At 43.6% G+C, this 22,770-nt stretch overlaps 1 protein-coding gene across 17 annotated transcripts in view; it reads left to right on the top strand.

Moving 5' to 3' along the window:
* The window catches only part of tenm3 (teneurin transmembrane protein 3), a 4,148,867-nt gene that overhangs the window by 2,194,150 nt on the left and 1,931,947 nt on the right, over positions 1 to 22,770 (top strand). For all 17 annotated transcript variants that reach the window (XM_038805737.1, XM_038805738.1, XM_038805732.1 and 14 more), the window contains one exon: positions 18,015 to 18,122. The gene's annotated coding sequence lies outside the window, so the exon portion shown is untranslated. The remainder of the gene's footprint in view (positions 1 to 18,014; positions 18,123 to 22,770) is intronic.

The raw sequence follows: 22,770 nt of genomic DNA, 5'->3' as shown, positions 1-22,770 counted from the left end.
TCGTTGATACTGCCTCAGCCATCATATGGGTATGCGAATTGGTTTAGTTACAAAATATATAAAAAGATGGTGATAGAACGCACCAGCACCCAACTCAACGCACCCGCACCAGCAGCCAACTCACTTGAGGATAATTCACAAATAAAGAAATGTTATTTTGGCGCCAAAACGTCCGGCGCCAAAACAGCCGGCGCCAAAACGGTTGGCGCCAAAACGGCCGCGCCAAAACGGCCGCGCCCAAATGGCTGCGCCAAAACGTACCTAACCCCCATTCCCTTACTGGCAAGAATTAGATTTGTCGGAGATAAGGAACGGGACATCCACATGGGTCCCGCCTGCAGTTTTGAAAGTTCTGCAGAGTCTTTCTGACTGCGGAAATCAGTTTCAGAGTTAAGAATGGAGTGAAATAGGTCTGCCCTCACCCCTGCCCTGCTTGGCACCTTCCTCTCTGTGCTCCGAATATTTTACTTCTCTACAGATATGGGAGGAATCTACTTGCACACTGGGTCAGATGGCAAGCTATCAAGGCTGAAAGCAAATACAAAGACACATTGCATCCTGATAATGCTGGCGATGTTGTATGAGTCACTCCATGGAACCTCAGCCAGGCTGATGGATTGTCTCTCCCATGGCCACAGCTTGACCTCCTTGATTACCAGCATTAAGAAAACCGTGAATTTTCACCCTTGATCATACAAAATAACACCCCGCTGGAAGTGGTGCTACCTTGGGTCCACGTTGACTGATAATCTGTCCCTTGATGAAAAGCTTCATACATGTATAGGGACAGTAGATACCACCTTTCGCTCACATGAGATAACACCAAGCTGACCCTTAGGACCAAGCTGATGGTTTATAAGGCCTGTGTTCTCAGCATCTTGCTGCATGGCTGTGAATTGTGGGTGACTTACAGCTACCAGGAAAAGAAGCACAGTAATTTATATCTTTGCTGTCTGTGGTGTATTATCTGTATGTTCTGGCAGTGGCCAAAATCCACAAACGGGGCTGTTCTCTCAAGGACAGAGCTCCCAAGTATGTTGGCACTAATGAAACAGAGGTAGTTTCAGTGGATCAGACATGTCCCCAGGGTGGAAGGTGGTCACAGACCCAAGGACCTTCAGTATGGAGCCTGATAACCAGTGGGGCATCTGAGGTTTCAATTTCAAGGATGCTTGCCAGTGTGACTTGAAGGCCCTAAGCATCAACTGACACACCTGAGAGGCAGGCACTAGCTGGTGGAAGAGGAAAATGGCGACACCTCCTGTGGACTGGTGTGCGTCACCATGACAACCAGCGGCTACAGCACCTTGGCAACAGGCGCCAACACTGAAAACAACAACCGACAATGTGATAATTTATTAATTCTATGCCCAGGCATGAGAATGCCTTTTGAAACACTGAGACAGCACTGTGCATGCTATGGGGCTTTAAACGTGAACTGATATCTATATTATGATTTTCACTTTAATTGTCTCATGGAGCCTTAAGATCTTTGAAGCTGATCGCTAATTGGTACTGCTATTTCCCTGCTCTTCACTCAATTGTACACGCACACACATGATAAAAACTCAAGCTTGCTTTATTTCCTTTCTTGGCATAATCCTGAGATTTTATTCACAAGCTAAATGTGTTGGTTATCTATAACAATAAAACATATGGTGTTAATAGTGGTAAACATATGCTCTGACTTTTCACACTTTGCTGCATCCCTTCAAGACTCCAACCAAGAATATATTTGAGGAAGGATGCAGTCTTATATTAAACTTGCTAATCCCCTTGTAATAAAGTACCTTAATCCTTTGAATGTTAAGCTTCAGTCATTAGGATGTGTTCAGTTTTTATCACATCATGCAAGGTAATTTCTGATATGTTTGATGCTCAATGTTATGGTGCTTAGTGTTTAATGCTCAGGGTGAAACAAACACAGCCCATCAAATATTACTTCACTGAGTAAGTAAAGAAAGTAATATCAGAAATAAACAGAGGATCAATAAATTATTACTCCTGCTTTGCTGAGAGACCATTGCCTCAGCTCATTGTCAGAGATCCCTCACACCCAGGCTTTGCCCTCTTCCAGACCCTTACATCAGGCAAAAGATACAGATGTCTGAAGACCTGTTCATCCAGACATAGGAACAGCTTCTTCCCCACAGCTACCAGACTCCTCAACGACTCTCCCGTAGGCTGATTTGGTCCCTGTCAGAACACTATTCACGACGTTCTATGATGCCCTTGTTTGGCCTTTGTTTCGCACTGTAACCAAACACTATTTCTTGATGTACCATTGTCAATGTACTGTGTCGATTATTCTTTTGTCTACTATGAACGTACGTTCCTTTGGCCGCAGAATAATACTCTTCACTGTACTTCGGTACATGTGGCAATAAATAGCAATCCATCAATCAATTGAGAGATTAGCTTTGACTGAGACACAGATAAAGAAGAACAAAAACACCGTGTGGAATTTAATGTCCCAACTGTAGGGTGTGTTCTGAGGCTGATTTTGGAGGGGGCATTTGGGAGGGGTTGGGGGGCTTTGGTATTACATTTGATTGGATGGGAAAGTGCAGTGTGGGGACCATGCAGCCTTTCCTCCGACCATCAATTAAGTCCTGGGTGGGCAGCCTTCCTGTCTGGATGCAAATTCAGCCTTTAACTGGGCAATTAATGCTTACTTAAGGGCTTCATCCTGCAGCCATTGCTCCACTCTGTCTGGATTGCTTGCGGCCTTTCCGGAAGAGTTCCTCATTCAAAGGCACTCAGTGCCTGTTAGAGGGCCCTGGCATCATGAAGTAGCAGGGGGAGGGGTGCCCACAGCAAGCCTTGTCAACCACGCACTTCCTGCCCCACCCTCAATTGCCCAACTCCAGGGATCTGGTAATGATTTTTGGTGAAGGTTGGCCGGCAGCTCTTGGAGGCAGGAATCAGCCCGATTGGGAAAGCGCAGCAGTTAAATGTTTTCCTTGGAGTCAGGGTCCTGGCACATCAACCCCCCCCCCCCCCCCCCCCCCCCCACCCCCGCCCATCACCTTCAGTAAATTCCACCCAGTGAGAGTATAACACCATAATGGTTTGGCAAGCGGTTTGACTGATTCTCAAAAACATGCGTTCATTTTGGTGAATGTCCTGCCATGTTGAAAAAGTCATTTAGACAGAAAAACAAAACAATTCCTAGAATATTAACAGCATGCTCTGATCCTCAACATACAGGTAGATATCTCAAAACGCATGACACTAAAGAGGAGAAAACTGCATACCAAGCAGGTTGTGTGTGTGTGTGTGTGTGTGGGAGGTTGGGGTCCAGATTAGGTAATTAAATACAAGGGGCTAGATTCTCTGGTCACTGACGCTGAAATTCCTTTGGCGAACGGCCGGAGAATCTAGGTTTCCGACCAAATCGGGGGTGGCGCTGTTTTCGCGATGCTCCAGCCCCTCCAAAGCAGTGTACATTTCCTGAGGCCCGCCCCCGATGCTCCGTCCCCAACCGGCTGAGTTCCCGATGGTGTGGGTCTCTTATGGTCTTAGCCGTCGGGAACTAAGCGTGGCAGCTGCGGTCTCAGTCCAGTGCCGCCACAGTCACGGGAAGGCCGATCCGCGGGCAGGGCGGACATTTTTCAGGGTGGGGATACTGTGGGGGGGTGGTCCGGGACGCGCGAGCCGGCCAAGGTGGGGGGGACTATTTCACGGGCCGGGTCCGCGGGCTGTGTCTGCCATGTAGCACGGCACGGATGCTGCAGGCTGCCGCCATGAGCAGGACCGGCCACGGACCTTGTGTATCAGCAGCTAGAGCCAGGTGCTCTACCCTGCCGTTCTGTGGTCCCTAGCAGAACAGGGAATTGGTGGCTGTTTTGCGCCAGCTTTTCTGGTGTAAAATGCCACTGTTCCCATACTGGCGTGGGGACAGAGCCTCAGAATCAGAGAATCCAGCCCACTGTTTGGTAAAGGACTTTGAAGTGGAAGCCTAAAAATGGTATGTTGGGGGTGTATGGTCCCAGAGGATAAGAGTCTGTTAAGAGTATGTAGATGAGTGTGGGAGAATCAATAATGGAACAAAGGATGCAGGAATTCCTGAACAGCAGATGGTGCATGCATGGAAACAAGGCTAGAGGACATCTGAAAGATATGATGCTGTGAGGAAAGTCGACTCATTTCCCCACAGGGAGTCAGTGAATGTTGGAGGGGACAAGGCGATTGGAGTACAGGATTTAATACGGGCACACATGCATCATTTTGCATGAGTGAGGGGTGAGAAAGGGAAACTTCTTAAGGGAACAAATTTTTAGGACTGAGATGAGAAGAAATTTCTTCACCCAAAGAGTGGAGAATCTGTGGAATTCACTAACACAAAAAGTAGTTGAGTCAAAAACATTGTGTAATTTCAAGAAGGAATTAGATATAGCTCTTGGAGCTAAAGAGATTAAGGGATATGGGTGGAAGATGGGATCATGGTATTGAACTTGTTGATCAGCCATGATCAAAATGAGTGGTGGAGCAGAATCGAAGGGCCGAATGGCCTCCTCCTGCTTCTATTTTTTAGATATTAGATATGTCACGCCTGATGTCATAGAGGTTTGAATTTGGGTTTTTATGGGTGATGAGGAGAGGTAGGCAATGTTACATTGCTGGAAGAAAGTAGTGTTGGTAAAGGAGCTGATGTGTGGAACAAAACTGAAGTTGATGTAAAGCAGGATTCTCAGCTTTTGCATTTCTATACTCAGCCTGAGACGGACGCCAGGGAAGTTGCTACCATCAAGGCAAAAGGCACACAATTGCTGAAGGGGACTAAACTGATGGCTTTGGATTTGTTCAAATTCAAATGAAGATTATGGTGCATTCACATGGAGAGGCACTTGGAGACGTTAGCAGACAGCTTTGGGTCCATGGAAGAGATGGAACTGGGTGTTGCCAATAGACAAGTGAAAGCTGATTTCATGCTTCCAGATGATATTGCCAATGGGCAGCACTGATGATGAGGAGGATATTGATCCTTGTTATACCCTGACAAAAGATAAGAACATAAGAGCTCGGAGCAGGAGTAGGCAATTCAGTTCCTCTCGCCCTTAACTACACTTTCCTGCCCATCCTCCATAACCTTCAACCCATTACCAATTAAAAATCTGTCAGGGGCAGCACGGTGACACAGTGGATTAGCCCTGTTGCCTCACGGCGCCGGGGTCCCAAGTTCGATCCCAGCTCTGGGTCACTGTGTGAAGTTTGCACATTCTCCCCGTGTTTGCGTGGGTTTCGCCCCCACAACCCAAAAGATGTGCAGAGTAGGTGAATTGGCCACGCCAAATTGCCGCTCAATTGAAAAAAAAATGAATTGGGTACTCTAAATTTATTTATTTTTTAAAAAATCTGTCTATCTCCTCTTTATATTTACTTAATGTCCCAGCATCCACCTGGCTCTGGGGTAATGAATTCCTCGGATTCACGACCCTTTGAGAGAAGTAATTTCTCCCCATCTCCGTTCTAAATCTGCTATTCCTTATCCTAAAACTATGACCTCTTGTTCTAGATTGCGCTACAAGAGGAACCATCCACTCAACATTTACTTTTTCAATACCTTTTATCATCTTGTATATCTCAATTCGATTGCCTCTCATTCTTCCCAACTTAAGGGAGTACAGGCCTAAACTGCTCAATCCCTCATCTCTGGGATCAATCCAGTGAACCTCCTCTGAACTGCCTCCAATACAACTGCACCCTGCTCAAAAAGGGTCCTAAACGGCACACAATACTCCAAATGCGGTCTCACCAATGCCTTGTACATTTTCAGGGCAGGAAGGTAATTCACTGTCAATGATGTAGGTCCTGGATTATAACAAGGATGAATGGAATTGGAAAAAAGCAGTGATGTTGCAGAGCGAGGATGTTAGAGGAGGAGGATTCAAACTATACAACACAATAAGCTTGTCCCCTGCAGTCAGTTCAGTTACTCTCCCCAAGGCTGAGCTTGTCAAACAGGTACTCTCCATTGCCATTCTCGGGCATTTAAAGCCAAGAAAAGAAGTCAGATGAGCAGATAGAAAAATAGGTTTAACTTCATCTGGCTTTTATTTCCTCTTGATAACCAGCACTTTCTCTCCTCCACCCCCTTTACTCCACAACTATTATCGTGCTGCCTGATTTTTGTCTGGACATTATGCATGAGCCAATACTTTTTCTCACTTAGCAGTTGCAAGGTTAAAGCCATCTTGTCCAACTCCTGCCCAAAGCTTCTTTTCCTTTCTCCCAACTCCTCATCCCTCAGCTTGCTCAGGCTGAAAGCCTAATTTCACAACCATCAGGACTATCTGACACCAACAGCATTGATTTCCAAGTCAGCAGTATCACTTGCTCCACTGTCCAATGTCATTGTCCATGCCTTCATCATCTCCAGGCTCGTCTTCCCTAGCACTCCAAAAGTCCCAAGCTCTACTCACGCAAACTTCAACTCATCATAAACTCCGCTATGCACAACATGTCAAACTCACCCAGCACTCTGTACTTGCCTATGTTTATTGGGTGCTCATTTCTCAGTGTGAATTACTATTCTTTTTCAATCCCTCTATGGTCAAGCCCGTTTTTGGTTCCTCATGATACATTAGTTTGCATCTTTTGTTTTCTGAGCTCAAAGACACTGTGCATGTTTCCACCAGAGGTATCGCATCTGGCTTCCTTCTTGGTGCTGCCCACTTTCCTTCAGCTCCCCTCCTTTCAGAAGTTGCCTAAAAATCCATCTCTTTGACATACCTTCAGTAACTCGCTGTAGATCTTTTCCTGTTGCTGCTGAGCATCTGTTTCTCTTCTGTGAAGTGATGAGGCAAATTCACACATTAAAGCTACTGTATAAATACAAGCTGTTGTTAATATTTTTAGGACACTATTCCGCGCACAGAGAAGTTTCAATGAATCAGTGTGCTGACAATATTGCGTAGAAAAAATGAAGTGTTTACTTTTTTTTAAGAAGTGCCTTTTTATGTAGTTTGGCATTTCTGCTGAAGTAGCCCCTTCACTTCTCTGGGTCAAGATTCTGGAATTCCCTCCCTACGAGCACTGTGGGTGTACCTACATCTCAGAGACTGCAGCAGTTCTGAAGGTGGCTCAGCACTACCTTCTGAAGGGAAACTAGGATGGGAAATAAATGCTGGCCGAAGCAGAGATGCCTACATCCCGTAAATGAAAAAAAAAGGTAAATTGAGGAGAGGGGTTGCTTGGAAGAAGTGAAGTTGAGTGATGCCAGGAGAGTAATGCCATGGTGGTTTAGCTGTACTATGACAGTAAGCTAAAGTGACAAAGTCATGTCACACATGTTCAAATATAACTACAGTGTTTATGTATCAATCATGTAACCTCTTATCTTCTGGGCGTACTGCACATTATTTGAACCAGATAACGGGCAGCAGGGTAGCACAGTGGTTAGCACAGTTGTTTCACAGCGCCAGGGACTGATTGCCGGCTTGGGCCACCGTCTGTGCGGAGTCTGCACGTTCTGCTCGTGTCTGCGTGGGTTTCCTCCGGGTGCTCCAGTTTCCTCCCGCAGCCAAAGATTTGGAGGTTAGGTGGATTGGCCATACTAAATTGCCCTTCATGTCCAAAAAGGTTCGGTGGGGTTACTGGGTTATGGGAATCGGTTGGAAGTGTGGCGCTTAAATGGGGTGCTCTTTCCAAGGGCCGGTGCTACCCAGCTGCCCATTCCTAATTGCCCTTGGACTAACTGGCTTGTTGGGCCATTTCAGACAGTTAAGAGCCAACCGCATCGCTGCGTGGGTCTGCAGTCACATGGAGGCCAGACCGGGTAAGGATGGCAGATTTCCTTCCCTGAAGGACATCAGTGAACCAGATGGGTTTTTACAACAATCAGCAATGGTTTTATGGTCATCAGTATACTTTTAATTCTAGATTTTTATTGAATTCAAATTTCACCATCTGCCATGGTGGGGTTCGAACCTGGGACCTGAGAACATTGCCCTGGAGCTTTGAATTACGAGTCTAGTCACAATACCACTAATAATAATAATAATATTTTTATTAGTGTCACAAGTAGACTTACATTCACACTGCGATGAAATTACTGTGAAAACCCCGAGTCGACACACTCTGGCGCCTGTTCGGGTACACTGACAGAGAATTCAGAATGTCCAATTCACCTAACAAGCACGTCTTGTGGACTTGTAGGAGGAAACTGGAGCACCAGGAGGAAACGCACGCATGCACAGGGAGAACTTGCGGACTACGCACAGTGACCCAAGCTGGGAATCAAACCCAGGTCCCTAGTGTTGTGAAGCAACTGTGCCACCGTGACTCCCTACACCACCACCTCCCCTGTATCACATCATTAAAATGGTACTAGTACTGTCAGTTACTAGACTTAACTTTCTGTGGTGAGTTCAATGGGCAATGAATGTGTCATTGCAAAAAATTCATAAAAATGACCAGGAAGTTAAGGGCTAAGTGGCATTGACATGAAGCTATAGGTGGACCAGCATAAATGAGCCAATAACTTGCGATTCACAAGTCCTGAGTTATCTCTTCATCACAAGTTGTTCGTTGATTTCCACATTGAGACCTAGATGCCAAAGACCAAATTCTTTGCAGTTATATTTAATTTATCTTCACACTTCCCTAATTTTATTCATTGCAGTTTTGCTGCTGTGTGAGTCAGCGTTAAGATGACAAACACTTTCAAAATGAAACTTCCTCTGGTCATGCACAGGTTAAAGTGTTTGCACCAAATGAGCTAATAATACAACAAAGGATTTCATTCAAGCCAATACATTACCAAAGGAAATGAATGCCTCCAGGCATGGACTTTCTCCAGTAAAATATCATTTTCCATGTCTCTGCAGTGAATTATCATTACTTGGGAGGTGAAATTAATATCCCCATGAATACAGATATGCATCATTGTATGGGAGCTACTGACCATGTCACAGTTGTTCGTGGTGCTGTAACATGAGGGTGAATTGACATAGAAATGGATTGTCAATGATGGTTCTGGATTCTGTGCAACTTTAACTCTTCATTGGACATGATCCTTAGAGTAAGTGGAATTGAACTGGAAGAACGGCTGACTATTTAGGGCTGTTCGAAGCACATTGAATCAGTTTTCACTGGCACCTCTGATAAAAGATATATAGTCGACAATGATCAGTAAAGCATCCCTAGTTTGTCCAGGGGCAGTGTGGCCTGTTCGTACATCACCTCCTTTCAGTGGGATTTAACGGTTTAGCATTGAATATCTCAAGGCCCAGGAGTTCTGTGAGAGGAAGTGAGGTTGGATGGCCTTGGGCAACTTCCTTCTGGGGAAATTGTCCACTCGACTAATTATCTAGCACTAATTTACTCTAAATTAGCACTCACATGGGGAGCACTGCTGTGGGAAGTGGAAAGATTCATACTGATGCAGTAGGTATGTTCTCCTGAGGTAAAATATATCATTGAGACACAGCAGTGGGAACGTCTAAGTCACCTTCAAGCATTAGAGTCCTCAATGCTGACACTATATGCCAAAAAAAGTAGAAAACCGCTTTCTTCCCTGGGTGTTATGAACACCAAATGAAAAGGAAAATTAGCCCACAATTTAAGTGGAGAATAGTAATAGAAATGGAAAGAACAGGAATCATTCATTTGTCTGAAAACAATTACTCTATAAAACTTGTAACAGAGGAACAAACCAATCATAATTTATAGAAGCTGTTTAATCAACTTTATGGCAAGTAATGAAATGAAGGGTGGATTTTTAATAGCACTCTTTACTATAGAAACATATACTCATTATGGTGAAATAAACATCTCCTTAGTGGTTGTTAGGTATATGATTTCAAACCAGTCTGTTAAGGAGGTCAATTGTGATTTAAATAGCAACTTTTCAAATCTGACCTTTAATTTGTGGAAATAAATCACTTTGGAGACCTATTATTTCTCAATTAACAAACCAGGCTTCATTTATCAAGGAAAAAGTCATTGAATTAATCACTGCTGGCCTCCTTGGTCTAATTTGTAATGTTTTTAAAAGTTATTTAACGTACTCTACAAAAGATGCATGAAGCACTCTGTTGGAAACCTGTAATATTTACTGAAGGAATTCTGCCCTATTCAAAATTGATGATACCATATCATGGCACGCCTTGAGGTTTCTAAGTGATCAAAAGCGATCGCTGGGTCATTGGCAGGTTATCAAAGCACAGAACGTAATTCTCAGTATGCAGTTGGGTAACCCTTGACTAATGAAGCTGTTTTGATGATTAAGTTAACAGCCATGATGTCTGGGAAATGTCTCTCACACGTGGTGATGTCACCGTGGCATTGATATATTGAAACTCATATCTAAAGCAAACACCAGGATGATTACAGAAAACCTTTGCACCGTTATGCCGAGCGCCCACTATTACTCAATCAACATTTTTTTTACTGCATTTGTCAACGGTATTGAAGAAACAGCAATTTGTCTCGTTTTTGGGACAACGTTTGGTTCATTGAAGTTGTATCTTGACAGGAGAGCAAGGTCATCATTTACATGCAGTTGGAGGATGGTAGATGCCAAATAGAGTATTGTTTTGGAGCAATGAATTCTTTACCGAACTTCAGCAGACTTAAACACGACAACAATGAAGAATAAAGTTTTACATGTCGAAATTTAAAAAAGGGAAATGTTGAAGTGCAAAAAATTTAAATATCACTACCTCCTTTGATGGTACAGCAAGGCTGGTAAAGTTTCGAACTGGAAAAAGGTCAGATTCTCATAAATTGTCTCTGAGATCTTGAAAGCAATATATGGATGATCTTAATCTAAAAGAGAAGAGTTATAGTGCTTGTCATGTTCAGCTTAAGTCCAAATAGATTGATTTGGAGCTTTTTGTATGGAAAGGTCAAAATAGATGCTGAATTAAACTCCAAATTAAGCCAATATAGATTTTTGCGACGTCTGCTTCAGATCACTTTAAACCTCATAATCTGAAAATACAAAAAGAAATTCCATCTGACACTGACCAGATGATCAGTGATGGGGCACTAGTATAAAGCATTAGTTAGGCCCCATTTAGAATACTGTGAGCAATTTTGGGCCCCACACCTCAGGAAGGACATACTGGCACTGGAGCGGGTCCAGCGGAGATTCACACGGATGATCCCAGGAATGGTAGGCCTAACATACGATGAACGTCTGAGGATCGTGGGATTATATTCATTGGAGTTTAGGAGGTTGAGGGGGGATCTAATAGAAACTTACAAGATAATGAATGGCTTGGATAGGATGGAGGTAGGGAAGTTGTTTCCATTAGCAGGGGAGACTAGGATGCGGGCACACAGCCTTAGAATAAAAGGGAGTCACTTTAGAACAGAGATGAGGAGAAATTTCTTCAGCCAGAGAGTGGTAGGTCTGTGGAATTCATTGCCACAGAGGGCGGTGGAGGCCGGGACGTTGAGTGTCTTTAAGACAGAAATTGATAAATTCTTGATTTCTCGAGGAATTAAGGGCTATGGGGAGAGAGCGGGTAAATGGAGTTGAAATCAACCATGATTGAATGGTGGAGTGGACTCGATGGGCCGAATGGCCTTACTTCCGCTCCTATGTCTTATGGTCTTATGGGGCTAAGCGGGGAGGAGAGCTTTTTTGCAGGGACAAAGGGTAAATCTTGGACATTTCAATCCATGTTGCTTTTGCACAAACCCATGTAAATGGCTGCAGAATATTATAGACCAGGGATAAACGTTCACCCACATGCATTTTTAGATGACAGTGGAACAAGAAATTGGGAATTTCCTCCTTTTCATCAAAAGGAGTCACTTCCATAATAATTCTAAACAAAACTGTGAATTCCCAGAACGGAACCGTGCTCCTACTCAATGCTGGTTGGAGCATCAGAATGACGGCGGTCTGTACTCCCCGAGGTTTGTGGAACCAACCCTTGAATGAACTGGTGCTCCCTGTGAGGATGTTTATCCACATATGTCAAGAAGCTGGATTTCGTGGTTAGCAACTAGGCATTGCTGAAGCTCTTTACCTACCTCACCAGATCCTGAGAAATCTGTTAACTCGCATGCCCAAATTCTCAATTTATGTGCCTGACAGACTCAGATTTTTGAGCGAATGTGACTTTGAAAACTCTACCCTTTTATTTTCTCAATCAAGCCAATGTTTGTTCATCTCCATGGTAGGGTAACACGTTTGTTTCATTTTCAAGAGGGGTTTTGCCTCTCTTCATGGTGCAATGACCTACAACCTGAAGCAAATTTTTTTGAATAAGCAACAACCACTACTAGATAGTGGTTCCCATGTAGGGTTCAAATACATCTTTGCCAGTAAGTATTACTTGTGAACAATTGAATGTACAGGGCTAGCCAAGATTGCGGAAATCCACTTTGTTCAGAAATAATCCAAGGACTAAAATGCCAATTTTCACAATGATAGATCCCCTCTAAATGACTGAGATGAGATTGGATTAGTACAAACAAAGAACAAAGAAAATTACAGCACAGGAACAGGCCCTTTGGCCCTCCCAGCCTGCGCCGATTCAGATTCTTTATCTAAACCTGTTGCCTATTTTCCAAGGATCTACTTCCCTCTGTTCCCCGCCCGTTCATATATCTGTCTGGATGCATCTTAAATGATGCTATCGTGCCTGCCTCTACCACCTCCACTGGCAAAGCGTTCCAGGCACCTACCACCCTCTGAATAAAAAACTTCCCACGCACATCTCCCTTAAACTTTCCCCCTCTCACCTTGAAATCATGACCCCTTGTAATTGACACCCCCACTCTTGGAAAAAGCTTGTTGCTATCCACCCTATCCATACCTCTCATAATTTTGTAGACCACAATCAGGTCACCCCCTCAACCTCCGTCTTTCCAACGAAAACAATCCTAATCTACTCAACCTTTCTTCATAGCTAGCACCCTCCATACCAGGCAACATCCTGGTGAACCTCCTCTGCACCCTCTCTAAAGCATCCACATCCTTCTGGTAATGTGGCGACCAGAACTGCACGCTGTATTCCAAATGTGGCCTAACCAAAGTCCTATACAACTGTAACATGACCGTCCGACTCTTGTACTCAATATCCCGTCTGATGAAGCCAAGCATGCTGTAAGCCTTCTTGACCTCTCTATCGACCTGCATTGCCACCTTCAGGGTACAATGGACCTGAACTCCCAGATCTCTCTGTACATCAATTTTCTCCAAGACTCTTCCATTGACCGTATAGTCCGCTCTTGAATTAGATCTTTCAAAATGCATCACCTCACATTTGCCTGGATTGAACTCCATCTGCCATTTCTCTGCCCAACTCTCCAATCTATCTCACTATCTGCAACTCCACCCAATCTTAGTATCATCTGCAAACTTGCTAATCAGACCACCTATGCCTTCCTCCAGATCATTTATGTATCACAAATAACAGTGGTCCGAGCATGGATCCCTGTGGAACACCACTAGCCACCTTTCTCCATTTTGAGACACTCCCTTCCACCACTACTCTCTGTCTCTTGTTGCCCAGCCAGTTTTTGTATCCATCTAGCTAGTACACCCTGAACCCCATACGACTTCACTTTTTCCATCAACCTGCCATGAGAAACTTTATCAAACACCTTACTGAAGTCCATGTATATGACATCTACAGCCCTTCCCTCATCAATTAACTTTCTCACTTCCTCAAAGAATTCTATTAGGTTTGTAAGACATGACCTTCCCTGCACAAAACCATGCTGCTTATCACTGATAAGTCTATTTTCTTCCAAATGTGAATAGATCCTATCCCTCGGTATCTTCTCCAACAGTTTGCCTACCACTGACGTCAAGCTCACAGGTCTATAATTCCCTGGATTATCCCTGCTACCCTTCTTAAACAAAGGGACAACATTAGCAATCCTCCAGTCCTCCAGGACCTCACCCGTGCTCAAGGATACTGCAAAGAGTAGATAGATTTCTTCGAGCATTCTGCTCAGAATACCTTTATAAAGCTCCATTGGAACTCTATTTTGTGGGGAGCTGATGTGTGCTCCCCGCTTTAACAAAGGGTCATCTGGACTCAAAACATTAGCTTTTTTCTCTCCCTACTGATGCTGCCAGATCTGCTGAGATTTTCCAGCATTTTTTGTTGTTAGCTCCACTGATGCCTTGTAAAAGGCTCCAAAACTTCCCCACGCAAAGTCAGCTAATCCTGATTTCTAGTTTAAGGCTCCTTTTGCGCTTTTCAACATTTTTAGTCCTTGGTCCATGAGAGTCCCTTGAGCACAACCCTGTGAAATTGCTTTTGATCTGTCTGCTCCCTCCCCGCAGATCAAGATGGGCATGTCTGATGCAATATTGCAAGTCCCATTGGCCATCCCACTAATACAAATGTTTGCATTCCAGCAATGCCGACAGCTGCAAAAAAGGCAGAAAGGAAAAGCAAGTTTTAACAAAAACCCCACAGATTTAAATCTTTAAATCTCCAAGAGCAATTCACTACCTGCAGGGCAGAGATGCTACAGTTTTAGTTGTTCCCTTTCTGGGTTTGAGAGGTTGAGGAGCATTGCAAGAATATAAATTGCATCATTAGAAGGTTTCCTGCATGGCTAAGTACCAGTCCTAACATTCAGCAGTGAGTTTCTTTTTTACTGACTGCATAAATTCAACAATGTCTTGAAATTCACAGGAATGTTCATAATGAGCTGATGCCTCCACAAGGCGAATGACAAACTGGTACGCATCTTCCAGCAAATTGGTGCAATTTTCAACTTATGGGGCATTTATTTCTCAACACAAATTGTTGGCTGATTTATGGTATTTATTATGGTGACTGCATTAAACTGAGTGTTACTTTCCACGCAAATTCTGAGCCTATCACGGTATCCGACTTCCAAATGGCTTATGACAGTTTGCTCTATGTAGTCACCAATCTTTGTGATTCCTGAATATGTATCTGACTGTCTCAAAGAAATCCTCAGCATTCAGTTTATCGATACCTCTTCACATTAGAAATGTATTGGCGGCCACCCTTTAAACTTCTTTCTCCTGTGTAAATGTTCCCAGTTTCCTTGCAGCTTGAGCATGCAAACCTCAATTCTCAGTTTTTGTTTTGGTCCTCTATGTTTTCTCGAAAGTGAAGATGTTTTTGCTATTACACAACGGCCAAAATTGTACACACTCCCCCAATATTTCAATGCTAAATTGTTTGTGAGATTCCCCTAGTGCAATCACTGATATTCTTTTTTATATCTGAAGCGTTTTTTTTCTCTAAACATTCTGCTTTCAAATGTAATCTGCAATCCTGGCATCTGTTCCTGTATGTCTCATTGAGATCATTTCTAAATATGCTTAACACTGAGGTCCCAGAAGTGATCCCTGAGGTGCACAGCTAGTCACAGTTATAGCTGCTACTATTCATCACTCTCCGTTTATTTACTATTATTTAACTGTTTTATTATCCAATTTACAGCTACTTTATTTTTCTCAAGAGTTTTTATTTTAGTCGGGGGTCTTTTATGAAGAACTTTATGAAGTGGTTTTTTGTAGGTCAAGATATATAATATCCATCATTGTAACTACTCTGTTGTATTCTCAAAGACCTCCCATACGTTTGTATGGCATGAGCCTAGGTTGGCTTAAACTTATTGTCATTACTCTTCGAGAATCTGTTCGAATTGCTTCTTTTATAAGAGGTTTGAAAGCTTTTCTTTCGATTAATTTCCCATCCAGTTAACTGACATAGAATTCCTGGCTTTAAGCCTTTAAAAATTCTCAAATATAGCGTACAATAATCTGATTTTCTGTACTAAATTCTCTCTCACTTCCCCCTTATTCTTAATTTAATTTTGTTTGCTATTCTTGTGTGCGTTCTGCCTGATTTTGTTGCTTAATGAATATTGAAGCACTCCAGTCTCAATGATTATTGTTAAAAATTCATTCATGGTATGCGGACATGGCTGACAAGGCCAATATTTATTACCCATTCCTAATTGCCTTTGAAAAAGTGGTGTTGAACCATCTAAGGTGATGAGAGGTGCTGTATATAAAAAATTAAAAAGAATGTTGTTCTTTTCGTGACCAACGGATGTCTCAAACCACTTCACAGACAGCTTATGAAGCATATATTTGAAGCATAGTCACCATTGATATGTCTCAAATGCAGCAGATAACCAGTTTATTTTTGTGATGTTGATCAAGGGGTAAATATTGATTGGGTCATCCCAGATAATTTGCGTGTTCCTCTTTGAAAGAGGGTGCCATGCGATCTTTTACATCTACTCAAGCTGGCAACAGGGGCCTCAGTTTAACTTCTCATCTGAAAGCTGTCAGCTCTGACATGGGAATGCCCCATCAGTACTAAACTATTGTGACTGTCTTGATATTCTTGCTCAATCCCGAGATTGGGACTTGAACCTGGGACTTTCTGATTCAGAAGAGGCAATTGTGCGACCAACTCTTCCATCTGAAGGCAGTCTCTTAGGATCGAGGTGGACTTGTATCCACTCTGGCTCAAAGGGCTCTGAGGATTCCAATCTGCCAAATCACAATTGTTTAGTGCAGAAGGTGGCCTTTTGGCCTATTTTTTCTGCATTGACACTCATCTATCGCTGCTCCCCTGCCTTCGGTCCCTAACCCTGCGTGTTCTTCTTTTTCCGATAACTGCCTGATTCCCTTTTGAATGCCTCGGTCGAACGTGCCTTCACCACACTGTCAGGCAGTGCATTCCAGAACCCAACCACCCGCAGCGTAAAAATGTTATCGCTCATCTCGCTTTTGCCTCGTTTGCTAATCACATTAAATCTGTGCCCTCTTGTTCTCGATACGTACCCGTGTGGGAACAGTTTCTAACTCCTTCTCTGTGCTTACTACTCACACCAGACCCCTCATGATGTTGAATACCTCTACCAAATCCCCTTTCAGCCTTCCCATCTCCAGGGAAAACAGTCTCAACTTCTCTAATCTAGCTTCATAAATAAAGTTCACCATCGCTGGGAACGTTCCCATGAATCTTTCCTGCACAATTCCTAATAACTTCACATCTTTCCTAAGGTGTAGCACCTAGAACTGGAGGCAGTTTCCAGCCACAGCCGCACCAGTGCCTGAAATATGTTCAACATAATTTAGAGTGCAAGAGCAACTATGTCCTTATTGATTTTTTTATTATTTCATGGGATGCGAGCATCACTGGCAAGGCAAGCATATAGTGCCCACCCCTAATTGTCTTTGAGAATGTGTTGATGAGTAAACTTCTTGAATCACTGCAATCCATCTTGTGTAGGTACACCCAAGGTATAGGAAGGGAGTTCCAGGATAATAATGCCGAGGATACTGTATGCTTTGTTAACGGCTCTAAACCTGCCCTGCCACCTTCAATGACTTACACACATATGCACTCAGGTCCCTCTGTTCCTGCATCCCCTGTCAAGTGACTTACGCACATTTGCACTCAGGTCCCTCTGTTCCTGCATCCCCTGTCAAGTTGTCCCCTTTATTTTATATTGTATCTCCATGTTCTTCCTGCCAAAATGAATCACATCATATTTCTCCGCGTTGAACATGTCAGTCCATTCCACCAACTTGTCTATGCCCTTTTGAAGTTCCACACCATCCTCCCCCCAGTTCACAATGCTTCCAAGCAGACTTCATGGTGTTTGAAGGAGCAGGCAGAGGAGTTTGGAAGTTTGCGCACTCTCTCCAATGCCTAAACCTCGCCTACCAACTGAGTTACAGCTGCCACTTAAATGCAAGTTTTCTTTCTGAAGCAACTATTGGAGCAAAGCTACAGAACGCACAATGTGCAATTAATGAAAAACAGCATTTTAATTAACTGATTAATTAACAGCCAGTACTTTCAATCTTGTGAGAATTTTAGTGTGATTACATGGAATGGCAAAGGGGCTAAAATAGAGTTATTACAATCGGTCTATTCTGACTGATTGCAGAGCCTGAAGCAAATGGCATGCCGTCACCATATGGAGAAGGTTGGATTTCACATGTATTTCATTGGGCAGTGGAGACTGTACAGTGGAAATGTAGCCATTACGAGTTATTAACATATTCCCTCTTTGTTATTACTATCTAGACTCTTCAGAGACTTCATGAAGCACTGACTACAAATACCCCAAGTGCAAGATTGGACCCATGCCAGATCCCACTAAGCGAAGTCTTGGAAATCTTGTCAAAGTCACAGGTACGATTCAAGGATTATGGTCTCTTCAGCGAGGATCAGTTTCTCCTGACCAAATGAAATGGCTATCCGTCCAAAATCATTTTCAGTGTCAATTTAACTGCATTCTGTTTTGCAATGAAAAATCCAAAGACACTCACAGTAGAAATCCATGTATGTTATGTGTTACACTGAAAAATGTAATATTGTGAAGAGATACGATTGCAAAATGCCTTGGGCAACTGTAAGCATCAACGTACAACACTTGAAGAGCTTTGGCTGCATCTGCTGTTTACTGGTCATTTTCTCTCAACTTTGTTCGTTGGTAACAACAGTTCCTGGGGGAGACTGCTTAAAATATGATCATACAACTGCCTGATCTTTCATTTCAGGCGTCAGTGTACTTCTCGCACTTGCTGTTCGGAGTCAAAATCACAGCTCAATATTTGTAGTTGCTTTCGTTTTGTAAATAACAGCTTCTTGCGCCTTCAACAGCATTTCTGTGGAAGGCTGAGCTCAAAAACAGGTTGGTGTTGTTGTGTTAACGAACTTGCAGACAATGAAGAATATCCCATGGTGTTTTGCAGTACACTTCCCTTGTGAGTGTGGTCAGGTAATAGTCACAGAATGAGAATCATAGGAGGGAATTACCTCCCTTATGGGATCCCTTATGGGATCTGAGGAATTTAAGCAGTATCAACATCATCTGGGCTCCAACGTTGAAACACGAGGTTCAAATTATCCACCTGTTTTAGCTTGTATAATTTTCTTACAGAGCAAAACTTTTATTTATGTCTTCCTCTAATGGCTCATTGAGTTTTATCCATGAATATCCAAGCAGTAAAAACAGAAAGGTCCCTTGCTAGTGCTGAGTTGGCTAATCTCAACTGTGGCAACACTTGTGGTTTTAATCTTGTACCTTTGGGGGAAACTACGAGCATGGGCGGCGTTCTCCATCCATTCACGGCAGCGGAATTTTCCAGATCGATGCAGTGAGTGGGAGGTTGGCTGAGCGGGGTGGACTCGCAAAGGGGAATCCTGGCCTATGTCTGTTCCTGATGTCTGTCCAACAGCCTTTGCTAGAATTTCATGTGTTTTGACATTGGGATGATGGGCATAAGATGGAGCGCCTATATGATACACAGTACTCCACACCTAAAGTATTGATCACTTTATTTAAGAAAGGATGTAAATGTGTTGGAAGCGGTTCAGAGAAAGTTTACCAGACTAACACCTGGAATAGGTGGGTCATTTTATGAGTTAAGATTTGACGTGCTTCTTCTGGAGATTAGAAGAGCAAGCAGCAAATTGATTGTAGCAAGTAAGATCCTGATGGGTCTTGACAGGATGGGCATGGAGAATATATTCCCTCGTGGGAGAATCTAGAACTGGGAGTCACTGTTTGAAACAGAGATGAGGCAAAAAGGTAGTGGAAGCAGAGTCTTAGAATACGTTTAGGGCAGAGGTGGATAGATTTTCACTGCCCTGTGGCTGACCCTCCGGGACCCTTGGAGGAACAGGACATCCTTCCTGGCCTCCACAGTGTTTAGCAGCCTCCCCAGGTCAGCATCCCCGAATCTTGGGGCTGGTCTCCTCAGCACACTTGTTGCACGTTGGCTGGGGTTGGCCGAGCAAGTGCAGCTTAAGTGCTGCTCAACCTTGTTAGATGCGTGCGGTTTGGCGAGCGCAGTCCCGGTGAATCAGCTGGTGATCCTGGTGAATAATTTGCGGCGAGAAGCCTGTGGGGCCTCAATTAATGGACAAATTAACATTGAGTAGTGTTGCCGGTCTCGCTGGGCCGTACCCCGCGAAACTTGCGGCAATTCCCACTCACTGCTCACTGTTGATACTGCTTAAACACTTTCCAGAGAATCGCGCCCTAAATTCTGCCATTTTGTACACTAATCATGGGTGCTCTTCTGAGCCAGAAAAATATTGAATCCTCTACTTGCGCAGCATTTGGTATTGACCAGAAACAATTTTTTATTTTTTTGGATTTAATTGGAAAGCCCTGGAAAGGGTGCAGAGGAGATTTACCAGGATGTTGCCTGCGCTGGAGAGTTTTAGATGTGAAGAGAGATTGGGTAGAGTGGGATTGTTTCCCTTGGAGCAGAGGATATTGAGGGGGGAACGTGATTGAGATGTGGATGTAATTTATATGGACTTTAGTAAGATGTTTGACAAGGTCCCACATGGCAGACTGGTACAAAAACTTAAAACATATGGGATTCAGGGTGGGCTAGATGGATACAGAACTGGCTTAGTTGCAGAAGGCAGAGAGTAGCGGTGGAAGGGTGTTTTTCTGACTAGAGATCTGTAGCTAGTGGTGTTCCGCAGGGATCAGTGCTGGGACCTCTGTTGTTTGTAGTACATATAAATGATCTGGAGGAAAATGTGGGTGGTCTGATTAGTAAGTTTGTGGATGACACAAAGATTGGCGGAGTTGCTGATACTGCCGATGGTACAACAGGATATAGATAAATTGGAGACTCGGACACAGAAATGGCAGATGGAGTTGAGTCTAGACAAATGCGAGGTGAGGTATTTTGGAAGATCAAATCTAGGTATGAATTATACTGTAAATGGCAGAACCCTTAGGAACATTAAGATACAGAGGGATCTGGGCGTGCAGGTCCACAGTCCCATAAAAGTGGCAACACAGGTGGCCAAAGTGACTAAGAAGGTATATGGCATGCTTGCATTATTCAGCCAGGGCATTGAGTACAAGAGTTGGGAAATCATGTTGTAGCTGTATAAAACTGCATTTGGTGTATTGCGTACAGTCCTGGTCATCACATTATCAGAAGGATGTGGAAGCTTTGGAGAGAGTGCAAAGAAGGTTCACCAGGATGTTGCCTGGTCTCCAGGGTGTTGACTATGAGGATAGGTTGAATAAACTAGGATTGTTTTCACTGGAAAGACAGAGGCTGAGGGGAGGCCTGACAGAGGTCGACAAAATTATGGGAGGCATAGACAGGGTGGACAGTCTGAAGCTTTTTCCAAGGGTGGAAGTGTCAATTACCAGGGGGCACAGGTTCAAGGTGAGAGGGGGAAGGTTTAAGGGTGATGTGCAGGGTAAGTTTTTCACGCAGAGAGTAGTTGGTGCCTAGAACACGCTGCCAGTGGATAGGGGGGAAGTAGGCACATCAGCAACACTTAAGAGGCACCTGGATGGATAAATGAATAGTGAAGAAATAGAGGGATACGGACCGAGTAAGGACAGAAGGTTTTTCTTTTAAGTTAGGGCATCAGGATCAGCACAGACTTGGAGGGCCGAAGGACCAGATTCTGTGCTGTACTTTGCTTTGTTCTCTTTGTTCTTTGTTCTGTGAGATGTATTAAATTATGAAGGGCATAGATAGAGTAGACACAAAGAAACTTTTCCCCTTGGTGGAGAGATCAATGACCAGGAGGGTATAAATTTAAGGTAAAGGGCAGGAGGTTTAGAGGGGGTGTGACGATGCCAAGTGCTGGGAAACGGGATTAGGTTGTTTTCGACTGGCGCAGAGTTGATGGGCAAAAGAACCTTTTCTGTGCTGGAAACCTCTATGACTCCAATTGATGGAAATTGATGGAGTAAATTCCTGCCTCTGCAACATGCCCATCATTTTACATCAAATTGGGCGGCACGGTGGCATAGTGGTTAGCACTGCTGCCTCACATTGCCAGCGACCCCGTGCCTGCGTGGGTCTCCTCCGGGTGCTCTGGTTTCCTGCCACAGTCCAAAGATGTTCAGGTTAGGTGGATTGGCCATGATAAATTGTCCTTTAGGGTTGGGTTTCAGGGATAGGGCGAGGGATTGCGCCTCGGTAGTGTGGGCATTCAAAGGGTCGGTGCAGACTCGAAGGGCCAAATGGCCTCTTCTGCACTGTAGGGATTCTATGTGCAAAGACTGCTGAATTCTCATGCTACTGATGTAGCTATCGTATTACATTTATATTCGCATTAAATGTTAAATATTTATTAAATACCATGAATCGGTGAGGAATTCTTAGTCTTTGGCGATTGAGGAGTAGGGGCTGAGTTTGATCATCTCCTTTTCACTTCCAGGAGCTACTTAAATCACCAGATGAAAACAAAAAGTTTATTTTCGCTTAATGACAAAAAACAATCAACAACAGACTGACAACTATTAAACATCACACTTGAATTCTTTCATTTATGGTTGGGCATGTATAACAAAAACAATCTAGGTTTTGGATTTAAATCTTGGCATAGTTACTATAGGGGTTCAAGACATAAGTGTGTGACACTGAAAAATAATTGATGCAAAATCTTTACACCTTGCGAAGCTGCAGGTAATAAGAATGGCATACTGATGCAATACTGATGCACTTGTAAGGTCATGGCTATAGTGCTTTGTTTAAAAAGATCATTGTAACTCAAAACTTGTTGTCAATGCTCTTGAATACTGCAAATTACACCTGATGTACTTGATGGCAATATTCATCAGTGAACAAAGATCAAAGAAAAGTACAGCACAGGAACAGGCCCTTCAGCCCTCCAAGCCTGTGTTGACCATGCTGCCCGTCTAAACTAAAATCTTCTACATTTCCGGGGTCCGTATCCCTCTATTCCCATCCTATTCATGTATTTGTCAAGATGCCGCTTAAACATCACTATCGTCCCCGCTTCCACCACCTCCTCCGGCAGCGAGTTCCAGGAACCCACT

The sequence above is a fragment of the Scyliorhinus canicula genome, chromosome 8 (genome assembly GCF_902713615.1).
Source record: "Scyliorhinus canicula chromosome 8, sScyCan1.1, whole genome shotgun sequence".
In the NCBI taxonomy this organism is placed as follows: domain Eukaryota; kingdom Metazoa; phylum Chordata; class Chondrichthyes; order Carcharhiniformes; family Scyliorhinidae; genus Scyliorhinus; species Scyliorhinus canicula.
Note: the sequence above shows the minus strand (reverse complement) of the source record. Positions and strands in the feature narration are given on the sequence as shown.